This window comes from Ranitomeya imitator, chromosome 3, assembly GCF_032444005.1.
Source record: "Ranitomeya imitator isolate aRanImi1 chromosome 3, aRanImi1.pri, whole genome shotgun sequence".
Classification (NCBI taxonomy): domain Eukaryota; kingdom Metazoa; phylum Chordata; class Amphibia; order Anura; family Dendrobatidae; genus Ranitomeya; species Ranitomeya imitator.
In genome coordinates this window covers 341,989,193-342,003,364 of record NC_091284.1, presented here as the reverse complement: position 1 = coordinate 342,003,364, position 14,172 = coordinate 341,989,193, and positions in this window count along the sequence as shown.

The window sequence follows — 14,172 nt, the reverse complement described above, 5'->3', positions numbered from 1 at the left end:
TTTTGGTGGCCATCTCTGTCACGGGATGTGCGTTCTTTTGTGCAGTCCTGTGGGATCTGTGCTCGGGCTAAGCCCTGCTGTTCTCGTGCCAGTGGTTTGCTTTTGCCCTTGCCGGTCCCGAAGAGGCCTTGGACACATATCTCTATGGATTTTATTTCAGATCTTCCCGTCTCTCAAAAAATGTCAGTCCTTTGGGTGGTTTGTGATCGCTTCTCTAAGATGGTCCATTTGGTACCCTTGTCTAAATTGCCTTCCTCCTCTGATTTGGTGCCATTGTTCTTCCAGCATGTGGTTCGTTTGCATGGCATTCCGGAGAATATCGTTTCTGACAGAGGTTCCCAGTTTGTTTCGAGGTTTTGGCGAGCCTTTTGTGCTAGGATGGGCATTGACTTGTCTTTTTCCTCGGCTTTCCATCCTCTGACTAATGGCCAGACCGAACGAACCAATCAGACCTTGGAAACATATCTGAGATGCTTTGTTTCTGCTGATCAGGATGACTGGGTGTCCTTTTTGCCTTTGGCTGAGTTCGCCCTTAATAATTGGGCTAGCTCGGCTACCTTGGTTTCGCCGTTTTTATGCAACTCTGGGTTCCATCCTCGTTTCTCTTCAGGGCAGGTTGAGTCTTCGGACTGTCCTGGTGTGGATACTGTGGTGGACAGGTTGCAGCAGATCTGGACTCATGTAGTGGACAATTTGACCTTGTCCCAGGAGAAGGCTCAACGTTTTGCTAATCGCAGACGCTGTGTGGGTCCCCGACTTCGTGTTGGGGATTTGGTTTGGTTGTCATCTCGTCATGTTCCTATGAAGGTTTCCTCTCCTAAATTTAAGCCTCGTTTCATTGGTCCGTATAGGATTTCTGAGGTTCTTAATCCTGTGTCTTTTCGTTTGACACTTCCAGATTCTTTTTCCATCCATAACGTTTTCCATAGGTCATTGTTGCGGAGATACGTGGCACCTATGGTTCCATCTGATCCTCCTGCCCCGGTTTTGGTGGAGGGGGAGTTGGAGTATATTGTGGAGAAGATTTTGGACGGAAACTCCAGTATCTGGTTAAGTGGAAGGGTTATGCTCAGGAAGATAATTCCTGGGTCTTTGCCTCTGATGTCCATGCTCCCGATCTTGTTCGTGCCTTTCATATGGCTCATCCTGGTCGTCCTGGGGGCTCTGGTGAGGGTTCGGTGACCCCTCCTCAAGGGGGGGGTACTGTTGTGAATTCTGTGGCAGAGCTCCCTCCTGTGGTCACAAGTGGTACTTCGGCTGATTCTGTCTGTGAGCTTCCGTTGGTGGAGGAGTGTGGTACTGCGGCTTCTGAGTTTCCTTCCTCAGGTGATGTGGTGAAGTCGTTAGGTGCTGCTATATTTAACTCCACCTGGTGCTCTGATCCTGGCATCCAGTCAATGTTCTAGTATAGGACTTGCTTCCTCCTGGATCGTTCCTGTGGCCTGCTGCTCTGCATAGCTAAGTTCCGCTTTTGTTATTTTGTTTGCTGTTTTTTCCTGTCCAGCTTGCGTATTTGTTTTTTCTTGCTTGCTGGAAGCTCTGGGACGCAGAGGGTGTACCTCCGTGCCGTTAGTTCGGTACGGAGGGTCTTTTTGCCCCCTTTGCGTGGTTGTTTGTAGGGTTTTGTGTTGACCGCAAAGTTACCTTTCCTATCCTCGCTCTGTTCAGAAAGTCGGGCCTCACTTTGCTAAATCTATTTCATCTCTACTTTTGTCTTTTCATCTTAACTCACAGTCATTATATGTGGGGGCTGCCTTTTCCTTTGGGGGATTTCTTTGAGGCAAGGTAGGCTTATTTTCTATCTTCAGGGTAGCTAGTTTCTCAGGCTGTGCCGAGTTGCATAGGGAGCGTTAGGCGCAATCCACGGCTGCCTCTAGTGTGTGTTGGAGAGGATTAGGGATTGCTGTCAGCAGAGTTTCCACGTCTCAGAGCTCGTTCTATGTTTTTGGGTTATTGTCAGGTCACTATATGTGCTCTGGCTTCTATGTCCATTGTGGTACTGAATTGCCTTATCATAACAGTATTGGCACACTCGATATGCACAGCTGAAGTAAAATCCTTGTACTATGGTATTTGGGGGCTTTTTTGCTGGGAATTATTATATTCACTATTTTATCCTGTTCTTGCACACTTTTTTGTATTTTTTTTGTATATTTTTTGTATATTTTAATTATGTAATCATTTACCACTTTTATAAATAAAGGCATATTTTAATTATCCTTGAGCCGGTATACTATCTGGTGGTTTTCCTGTTCCGTTGCTTTGGTTTTAGTTTCCTTTTCTGCAGTGGTTTCCACTGTTGATTTTCATAGCGCACCCTGCTTAGTGGTTATTTATTTACGATATTGGCATAGTGAGATATTTATTGTGATTTGTGTATATCCTCGGGTGTGCTGTGGTTTTTAATTTTACTAAGATTGATACCAGCGCATTTTCAGAAGCTAAGAGGGAGGGGTAAAGAGGTGAGCAGCTAACTGCTGTATGGAAACCAATGGGCTGAAGAGATGTGGCTAGTATGTTAGGAGATGACCCATCTCCTGGAATGTAACTACTGGGCACACGTGGCCAGGGTCAGGACAAGCACTAATAACTGAGGTCCATGGAAACCAGTTATACATTGTAAAATCTAAAAGCTTATGGCAGGATAATGAAAGGCGGTAGCAAAAATATGTTGTGGAGACACAGCATTGTATCTTAATTAACCAGACATCTCTTTTTAGCAAGTCAGGGAGAACTTCTTTCTAGTTGGTCAAGAAAACAGACTTTTGCTTGTGTAAGTTTATAATATTGACTTGTAAGTTGACAATTTGTTGTAAAATATTGTGCTCTTATTAGGGTTGAGCGAAACGGGTCGAACATTTTCAAAAGTCGCCGACTTTTGGCTAAGTCGGGGTTTCATGAAACCCGATCCGACCCCTGTGCGGGGTCGGCCATGCGGTACGCGACTTTCGCGCCAAAGTCGCGTTTCAATGACGCGAAAAGCGCCATTTCTCAGCCAATGAAGGTAAACGCAGAGTGTGGGCAGCGTGATGACATAGGTCCTGGTCCCCACCATCTTAGAGAAGGGCATTGCAGTGATTGGCTTGCTGTCTGCGACGTCACAGGGGCTATAAAGAGGCGTTCCCGCCGACCGCCATCTTACTGCTGCTGATCTGAGCTTAGGGAGAGGTTGCTGCCGCTTTGTCAGAAGCAGGGATAGCGTTAGGCAGGGTCCATTAACCACAAAACCGCTTGTGCTGCAGCGATTTGCACTGTCCAACACCACCCTCGGTGTGCAGGGACAGTGGAAGTTTTTTTTTTTTTTTTTTCCCCTCAGCGCTGTAGCTCATTGGGCTGCCCTAGAAGGCTCCCTGATAGCTGCATTGCTGTGTGTACGCCGCTGTGCAAACCAACTGCTTTTTTCAAAGCACAAATCCTCTTGTTCCTTCCTTTCTGCACAGCTATCTTTTTTGTTTGTCCACACTTTTTATTTCATTTGTGCATCAGTCCACTCCTTATTGCTGCCTGCCATACCTGGCTGAGATTACTGCAGGCAGGGAGATAGTAGCTGCCTGCCATACCTGGCTGAGATTACTGCAGGCAGGGAGATAGTAATTGTAGGACATTCCCTGTTTTTTTTTTTTTTTTGGTGGGAGATTAAGATTGGCAATTTGGCATTTCTGCTAGAGTGCCATCCCTGTGTGTGCCATCTCTCTCACATAGTGGGCCATAGAAAGCCTTTTCATTTTTCTGTATTTTTTTTTGTGGGGTGTATAAATTCTCCCTGATAAAAATACAGTGGGAGATTAATATTGGCCTTTGGGCTTGTGTGCCAGTCCTGAGTGTGCCATCTCTCTCACAAATAGTGGGCCATAGAAAGCCTATTTTATTTTTTTTTGGGTTTTATAAATTCTCCCTGAAAAAAAGGGAGATTAATATTGGCCTCTGGGCTTGTGTGCCAGTCCTGAGCGTGCCATCTGTGCCAGCCCTGAGCGTGCCATCTCTCTCACAAATAGTGGGCCATAGAAAGCCTATTTATTTTTTTTTTGGTTTTATAAATTCTCCCTGAAAAAAAGGGAGATTAATATTGGCCTCTGGGCTTGTGTGCCAGTCCTGAGCGTGCCATCTGTGCCAGCCCTGAGCGTGCCATCTCTCTCACAAATAGTGGGCCATAGAAAGCCTATTTAATTTTTTTTTTGTTTTATAAATTTTCCCTGAAAAAAGGGAGATTAATATTGGCCTCTGGGCTTGTGTGCCAGTTGTGAGCGTGCCATCTGTGCCAGTCCTGAGCGTGCCATCTCTCTCACAAATAGTGGGCCATAGAAAGCCTATTTCATTTTTTTTTTGGTTTTATAAATTTTCCCTGAAAAAAGGGAGATTAATATTGGCCTCTGGGCTTGTGTGCCAGTTGTGAGCGTGCCATCTGTGCCAGTCCTGAGCGTGCCATCTCTCTCACAAATAGTGGGCCATAGAAAGCCTATTTAAATATTTTTTTGGTTTTATAAATTCTCCCAGAAAAAAAGGGAGATTAATATTGGCCTCTGGGCTTCTGTGCCAGTCCTGAGCGTGCCATCTGTGCCAGTCCTGAGCGTCCCATCTCTCTCACAAATAGTGGGCCATAGAAAGCCTATTTTTTTTTTTTTTTGGGTTTTAGAAATTCTCCCTGGAAAAAAAAAGGGAGATTAATATTGCCCTTTGGGCTTGTGTGCCAGTACTAAGCGTTCCATCTCTCTCTCTCTCTCAGTCAGTGGGCCATAGAACGCCTATTTTTGGTTTTATTTGTTTTCTAAATTCTCCCTGAAAAAATCATTTTATTTTATTTGGTTTCTAAATTCTTCCTGATAAAATCATATTTTTTTTATTATTTTTTTTTCTAAAGTCTCCCTGAAAAAAAAAAAAAAAAACAGTGGGAGATTAATATTGGCCTTTCTGCTTGTGTGCCAGTCTTGACTCCTGGGTGCGTCATCTCTCAGTCAGTGGGCCATAGAACGCCTATTTTTGGTTTTATTTGTTTTCTAAATTCTCCCTGAAAAAATCATTTTATTTTATTTGGTTTCTAAATTCTTCCTGATAAAATCATATTTTTTTTATTATTTTTTTTTCTAAAGTCTCCCTGAAAAAAAAAAAAAAAAAACAAACAAAAAAAACAGTGGGAGATTAATATTGGCCTTTCTGCTTGTGTGCCAGTCTTGACTCCTGGGTGTGCCATCTCTCTCTCTCTCTCTCTCTCTCCAATTGTGGTCCATAGAAAGCCTATATTTTTTTTCCTTGATTTGGGTTCCAAAATCTACCAGAGAAAATAACTACATCAATCATTGGTAGAAAAATATTGGCCTCTGGGCTTGTGTGCCACTCCTGACTCCTGTGTGCGTCATCTCTCAGTCAGTGGGCCATAGAACGCCTATTTTTGTTTTTATTTGTTTTATAAATTCTCCCTGGAAAAATCATTTTATTTTATTTGGTTTCTAAATTCTTCCTGATAAAATCATATTTTTTTTATTATTTTTTTTTCTAAAGTCTCCCTGAAAAAAAAAAAAAAAAAAAAAAAAAAAAAAAAAACCCCAAAAAATGGGAGATTAATATTGGCCTTTCTGCTTGTGTGCCAGTCTTGACTCCTGGGTGTGCCATCTCTCTCTCTCTCTCTCTCTCTCTCCAATTGTGGTCCATAGAAAGCCTACATTTTTTTTCCTTGATTTGGGTTCCAAAATCTACCAGAGAAAATAACTCCATCAATCATTGGTAGAAAAATATTGGCCTCTGGGCTTGTGTGCCACTCCTGATTCCTGTGTGCGTCATCTCTCACTCAGTGGCCCATAGAAAGCATATAGTTTGTTACATTTGTTTTCTAAATTCTCCCTGCAAAAATCTATTTTTTTTTTTGGGGGGGTTTCTAAAGTGTTCCTGAAAAAAATAAAAATAAAAAAAAAATAATAGTGTGACATTAATATTAACATTTGTGCTTCAGTGACAGTCCTGCGTGTGGGGCATCTCTCTAATTTGCAGCCACCAAAAAAAGAGTGTGTAACATTGGGCCTGATTTTCGCTGTGGTCTCACCAACCTGTAAAGGGGTAGGTAAATCATACTGAAGTTATAGCTCACCGTGTAAGTTGTGTGACTGCAACAAATAACGTTAGTTTGGTTACGTTTTTAAAACAATGAGGAAGTCTAGTGGAAGAGGTCGTGGCCGGGGGCGTTCATTGTCAGCTGGTAATGAGGGTAGTGGTAGTGGTGGAGCATCAGGTGGTCGTGGGGAAAAAAATATTGCACCTAAGTCTGGAGCTGTGGAGCCAGGTTCGTCGTCCGGCTACACAAGGCCTCGAACGCTCCCTTTTCTGGGATTAGGAAAACCGCTTTTAAAGCCGGAGCAGCAAGAGCAAGTTTTGGCTTATCTTGCTGACTCAGCCTCTAGCTCTTTTGCCTCATCTCGTGAAACTGGTAAAAGTAAAAGCAGCGCGTCGTTAGTGGATGTTCACGGTCAGGGACAAGTCACTTCCTTGTCCTCTTCAGCAAAAACAACAACAGAGAAGAATGCAGCAGGCGACACAACGGGTTACTCCATGGAGCTCTTTACACATACCGTCCCTGGCTTAGAAAGTGAAGCAGTTAACAGTCCATGCCCATTACAAATTGAATCTGACATGGAGTGCACTGACGCACAGCCACAGCCAGACTACTATGCTGGTCCTTTGACTCAGACCACAACATTGCCCTCGCAGGGTGCTGATCAAGAATCAGACCCTGATGAGACTATGTTGCCCCATCACGAACGCTATACCACCGAACGACACGGTGACACAGACGAAGTTGCGAAGGAGGTACAAGAAGAGTTATTAGATGACCCAGTTCTTGACCCCGATTGGCAGCCATTGGGGGAACAGGGTGCAGGCGGCAGCAGTTCTGAAGCAGAGGAGGAGGAGGGGCCGCAGCAGGCATCAACATCGCCACAGGTTCCATCTGCCGGGCCCGTATCTTGCCCAAAACGCGTGGCAAAGCCAAAACCTGGTGGAGGACAGCGTGGCCATCCGGTTAAAGCTCAGTCTGCAATGCCTGAAAAGGTATCCGATGCTAGAAAGAGTGCAGTCTGGCATTTTTTTAAACAACATCCAATTGATCAGCGCAAAGTCATCTGTCAAAAATGTTCTACTTCCTTAAGCAGAGGTCAGAATCTGAAAAGTCTCAATACTAGTTGCATGCATAGACATTTAACCACCATGCATTTGAAAGCTTGGACTAACTACCAAACGTCCCTTAAGGTTGTTGCACCCTCGGCCAATGAAGCTAGTCATCAACGCAACATCCCTTCCGGCAGTGTAGGACCACCATTTAGCGCACCACCTGCTGTATCTGTGCAGGTATCTTTGCCAGGCCAAAGCAGTCAGGGTCAGGGAATCACCAGTTTCGTAGTAGGAAACACTGCATCTAGGGCACCGGCGGCAACAATACCATCTCCCACCGTCTCTCAGTCTGCCATGTCCACCGGCACCCCCGCTAGTTCCACGATCTCCAGCTCTCCAGTCCAGCTCACCCTACATGAGACTATGGTTAGAAAAAGGAAATACTTAGCCTCGCATCCGCGTACACAGGGTTTGAACGCCCACATAGCTAGACTAATCTCGTTAGAGATGATGCCCTACCGGTTAGTTGAAAGCGAAGCTTTCAAAGACCTGATGGACTACGCTGTACCACGCTACGAGCTACCCAGTCGACACTTTTTTTCCAGAAAAGCCATCCCAGCCCTCCACCAGCATGTTAAAGATCGTCCATGCACTCAGGCAATCTGTGAGCACAAAGGTGCACCTGACAACAGATGCATGGACCAGTAGGCATGGCCAGGGACGTTACGTGTCCATCACGGCACACTGGGTAAATGTGGTGGATTCAGGGTCCACAGGGGACAGCAAGTTTGGGACAGTTCTGCCTAGCCCACGGTCTAGTAAACAGTTGTCTGTAGCCGTTCGCACCCCCTCCTCCTCCTCCTCCTCCTGCAGAAGCAAGAGCTCGTCCACAGACCGCAGTCGCACAAACACTCCATCCGCACCTGCCACTGTTGCACACCAGGTCTCCCATTATGGGGCAGCTACTGGCATACGTCAGCAGGCTGTATTGGCTATGAAGTGTTTGGGCGACAATAGACACACCGCGGAAGTTCTGTCCGAGTTCTTGCAGCAAGAAACGCAGTCGTGGCTGGGCACTGTAGATCTTGAGGCAGGCAAGGTAGTGAGTGATAACGGAAGGAATTTCATGGCTGCCATCTCCCTTTCCCAACTGAAACACATTCCTTGCCTGGCTCACACCTTAAACCTGGTGGTGCAGTGCTTCCTGAAAAGTTATCCGGGGTTATCCGACCTGCTCCTCAAAGTGCGTGGACTTTGCGCACATATCCGCCGTTCGCCTGTACACTCCAGCCGTATGCAGACCTATCAGCGTTCTTTGAACCTTCCCCAGCATCGCCTAATCATAGACGTTGCAACAAGGTGGAACTCAACACTGCACATGCTTCAGAGACTGTGCGAACAGAGGCGGGCTGTTATGTTTTTGTGGGAGGATACACATACACGGGCAGGCAGTAGGATGGCAGACATGGAGTTGTCAGGTGTGCAGTGGTCGAAGATTCAAGACATGTGTCAAGTCCTTCAGTGTTTTGAGGAATGCACACGGCTGGTTAGTGCAGACAACGCCATAATAAGCATGAGCATCCCCCTAATGCGTCTGCTGATGCAAAGTTTGACGCACATAAAGGATCAGGCGTCTGCACCAGAGGAAGAGGAAAGCCTTGATGACAGTCAGCGATTGTCTGGTCAGGGCAGTGTACATGACGAGGTACCGGGCGAAGAGGAGGTGGAGGATGAGGAGGATGATGGGGATGAGTATATTTTTAATGAGGAAGCTTTCCCGGGGGCACGGGAAATTGGTGGCGTGGCAAGGCCGGGTTCTGGTTTTTTGAGGGACACAAGTGACGTAGATTTGCCTGCAACTGCCCCTCAACCAAGCACAACCGCAGATTTGACAACGGGAACTTTGGCCCACATGGCGGATTATGCCTTGCGTATCCTCAAAAGGGACACACGCATTACAAAAATGATGAACGATGACGATTACTGGTTGGCCTGCCTCCTTGATCCTCGCTATAAAGGCAAATTGCAAAATATTATGCCACATGAGAACTTGGAACTAATATTAGCAACAAAACAATCAACTCTTGTTGACCGTTTGCTTCTGGCATTCCCTGCACACAGCGCCCGTGATCGTTCTCACACGAGCTCCAGGGGCCAGCAGACCAGAGGTGTTAGAGGGGCAGAAATCAGAAGTGGCGTTGGCCAGAGGGGTTTTCTGACCAGGTTGTGGAGTGATTTTTCTATGACCGCAGACAGGACAGGTACTGCAGCATCAATTCAAAGTGACAGGAGACATTTGTCCAGTATGGTTACAAACTATTTTTCATCCCTTATCGACGTTCTCCCTCAACCGTCATTCCCATTTGATTACTGGGCATCCAAATTAGACACCTGGCCAGAATTGGCAGAATATGCATTGCAGGAGCTTGCTTGCCCGGCAGCTAGTGTCCTATCAGAAAGAGTATTCAGTGCTGCAGGTTCAATACTAACAGAAAAAAGGACTCGTCTGGCTACCCAAAATGTAGATGATCTAACCTTCATTAAAATGAACCACAACTGGATTTCAAAATCTTTTGCCCCACCCTGCCCGGCTGACACCTAGCTTTCCTATGAAAAGGTCTTGCCTGTGGACTATTCTGAATGACTTTTCCAATCTCGTAATTTTCTTCACCTGATTGTCCAGCATACGACATGTTTCCACCTCACGAAATGGCCAAACTCCCCACACGGGGCCGTGCTATCGCCACTTTGCGCTTGGACCCTTGAGAGTGCTGTTTGTCTGAAGAGGTGGGTGTGGCCGCTTTTGGTCGACGGCACTGCCACTGGGTCCCTCATAGTACAATAAAGTGTCTCTGGCGGTGGTGGTGCGCACCCAACGTCAGACACACCGTTGTAATATGAGGGGCCCTGTGCCTGTACCGCCGGCCACAAGACAGTTCCCCCCCCCAGCTCAAACAGTGCTCTACCACTAGCAAAATTATCTCTCACAGCTTCACCAATGTGTAGTCTAGGCGCTGACATCCTTCAATGCCTGGCACTGACAATACCATTGTTTTGACATTTTTGTTATGTTAGGCCTTCGAAGCCTGTCTGCGGTCCCTTCTTTCTACAACTACTACACTGACCAGGCCACTGCTGGCCGTGTTACCCTGGAACCAATTTAAAAGTGCCTACAGTCAGCCCAATTTTGTTATGTTAGGCCTTCGAAGACTGTCTGCCGTCACTCCTTCCACTAGACTTCCACTGACCATACACTGCTGCCCATGTACCCCTGGAACCAATTTAAAGTGCCTACAGCCAGCCCAATTTTGTTATGTTAGGCCTTCGAAGCCTGTCTGCGGTCACTCCTTCCACTAGACTTCCACTGACCAGACCACTGCTGCCCGTGTACCCCTGCAACCAATTTAAAAGTGCCTACAGCCAGCCCAAGTTTGTTATGTTAGGCCTTGGAAGCCTGTCTGCGGTCACTCCTTCCACTAGACTTCCACTGACCAGACCACTGCTGCCCGTGTACCCCTGGAACCAATTTAAAAGTGCCTACAGCCAGCCCAAGTTTGTTATGTTAGGCCTTCGAAGCCTGTCTGCGGTCACTCCTTCCACTAGACTTCCACTGACCATACACTGCTGCCCATGTACCCCTGGAACAAATTTAAAAGTGCCTACAGCCAGCCCAAGTTTGTTATGTTAGGCCTTCGAAGCCTGTCTGCGTCCCGTTCTTTCAACTACAACTACACTGACCAGGCCACTGATGGCCGTGTTCCCCTGGAACCAATTTTAACTTGCCTACAGCCAGCCCAATGTTAGGCCTTTGATGCCTGTCTGCCGTCACTCCTTCCACTAGGCCTCCACTGACCTGTCTATTGCTGCCCGTGTACCCCTTGAACCAACATCATTAAATATAAAAAAAATTAATTTGATTATAAAAAATAAGATCGTGTTGAGATCTCAAATGCAGACATTTTAACAATCAAAACAAACACACAACAAATATCTGGAACTGTACTACAAAGGTCCAACAGCTACAATTTCTTTCTCCTGCAAGAAGTTAACTGAAAGTTTTTTGGAGTTGTTAACACAGATATGGCATCCACCGAGTGTTGTCCTGTCGCGTCTCCTTTAAATTATTTCCAATAAGATGTTAAACTATTAATTTAATAAAATCAATAATTAAAAAAATAATTGAGTAAGTCAAAAGCACATTGCAAATAAACATTAATTACAAATCAAGAAGCATGGCGCGTCCGAGGGTGAGTAGATACCGAATAAGAATATAATCACCCTCGGACGCGCAATGCTTATTTACAACAGCCTTCCTTCCTAAGAATCAGCCCTTTCGTGGTGTAGAGAGAGGTTGTGTTACACTCCAAGGTGTTCCCCGGGTTGCCTTTCATGAGCTTCGATCTTCCGGCTCTCGTTTAGTAGTTGGTGGAAACTACGCTGCATTAGGCCTACAAATTTGGTATGGGGTGTAGAGACAGGTTGTGTTACACTCCAAGGTTTTCACCAGGTTGCCTTTCCTGAGCTTCGATCTTCATGCTCTCGTTTAGTAGGTGTCGGAAAGTAGGCTGCATTAGGCCTACAAATTGGGTATGGGGTGGAGAGAGATGGTGTGTTACACTCCAAGGTGTTCCCCAGGTTTCCTTGCCATTGCTTCGGTCTTCCGACTCTCGTTTAGTAGTTGTAGAAAAGTACACAGCATTAGGCCTACAAAATGGGTATGGGGTGGAGAGAGATGGTGTGTTACACTCCAAGGTGTTCCCCAGGTTGCCTTTCCTGAGCTTCTATGTTCAGGCTCTCATTAAATTGTGGTTAAATGGAACAACTGCATTTGGCGTACTAGTTGGTTTGGGGCCTACTATCGGTGTCTGCCACTCCTTGCTGTTCTCCTGGTTTCCTGTCCTGAAATACCATTTTCAGCCTCTCGTTAAGTAGTTGTTAATGTTAGACTGCATTTGGCCTACTAGTTGGTTTGGGGCCTACTATCGGTGTCTGCCACTCCTTGCTGTTCTCCTCCACTGAACAAAGCTGTGCCGCCTGTTTACTACGGTTGCCAATTTTGAACTGCATTTCGACTACTTACTGATTTGGCCCTACTCTCTGTGTCAGCCTCTCATTCCAGTTGTCCTCCACTGCAATGCCCCCTGGTTATTCCTGTGTTACCAATTTTGAACTGCATTTAGCCCACTTTCTTCTTTGGGCCTATATCTGTGTTTCCACTTCATCGTGCCCATTGCCCAGCCAGTGATAGATGAGTCTGCTGGTACATTGACCCATAACGCAACATTCCCCGTGCACGCTACACAACAACATTGTGACCCTGCTGAAAGTCAGGTTGCTCTTCCCGCATACCATACCACCTTACACGGGGACAAAGAGGAAGGTGCAGATGAAAGTGCAGGTTCCTTCATCAGGTGGGGGGAGGAATATTAGTTGGCGACGTCACTGGCACAGGGCCTCTCATAGTACGCAAAAGTGTTGCTGCCGGTGGGAGGCGCCCCCGCCGTGCAAACACACCGCTGTACTTTGAGGGGCCCTGTGCCAGTGCCAATGCCAACGAGTGGGCCCCCCCTGCTTGCTCAGGTTCACAGCACTTGCAAAGTTGAAATACTTACCTCTCCCTGCTCCACTGCCGTGACGTGGTCCAGATTTCCTGGGCCCACTAATTACTTGAACCAGCCCTACCCCCCACAACTTTAGCCAAATGACCCCCAATTTCAAATGCCTTCCAATTATTATAAGGTAAATTACGCTTGACAAGCTTCATTAAGAAGAATGGATGGTTTTGACATTAAAATGGGCACTCTAGGTGTTTTCCTGGCCCCCACTCACTGCCGACTATGCTGCCCCATTGACTTGCATTGGGTTTCGTGTTTCGGTCGATCCCGACTTTACGTCATAATCGGCCGATTTCACTCGACCCGACTTTGGACATAGTCGGGTTTCGCAAAACCCGGCTCGACTCTAAAAAGGTCAAGGTCGCTCAACTCTAGCTCTTATCCTTGATGATTAGTGATGTTTGCTGATATGCTAATTACACATTGCCCAAGCTAGCTAGTTTGTTGACTTTTAAACTAGAGGAGGAAAAACTATGCTAATAAACTTCGATTCTTCTCCTTTACCTGTAAATTTACAAGTAAATTTACATTTATTCATAGTAAATAAAAAAGTGAATTCAAAATGAGGCATAAGACTGTACATGTGCACAGGAACTTTCCATTAGTTTCTGCCATCAGTTTTGATTCATTTCATTGTAAAAAATTACAGTAAAAATGATTGCTGACAAAAATGGGTCTTTGATTTCGGTTCCAGCGGTCACATCTAGCCTCAGTTAGCAACACTAAAGCAGACGTCTGATTGGTTACTGTGAACATCTTTCTCTATCATTTTATACTAATTACTGAATATAGAACATAGTGTGACATGTAGATAATCATATCCAAGTACTCAGATGATTTTAACATTCATGTATCGCATGTGTAATAGAAACGGTGTGAAAGTGTTTCATTTTATTGCCACCAAGGAAGGTAATCACTTTCAGGATTGTTATTTCAGGTCTTGGATTCTTCTTTTGAAAGGCTGACAACCTATGGCCTTGTCTAGGAGCATCTGAATCATAAGTAAAAGAGTGTCAAATTTGGTGCACTGCTAGTGGAGATTGCCCTGTCCCCTGACACAAGGACAAATGGCCAAGTATCTGTCTGTCCAATTATTTTTAATCATTCCTGCAAGGCAGAAAATACAGAAAATAAAAGTACTGCAGAACTAGAGAACAGTTGGCTCCTTTCTTGTGGCACTGGCTCATAATGTACAACTTTGCCACCACATCATCAAAGGCAATAGTGTGTGCGTGTGTGTGTGTAAAATATATATAAGCACGCAACATTGAAATTACAACACCAAGAAGGAAAAGTTGTGGAATTATAGAAATCACTGGATTTGATGTTAATATGTAAATGATGAACAAATGGAAACTACATTTTCAATACATCTTGATGTACTCAGTATCAAGCATGAGCACCATATGTAGAAATCCTGGCACTTATAGACTTTGGTATGCTATGAATTAAATTAATACAC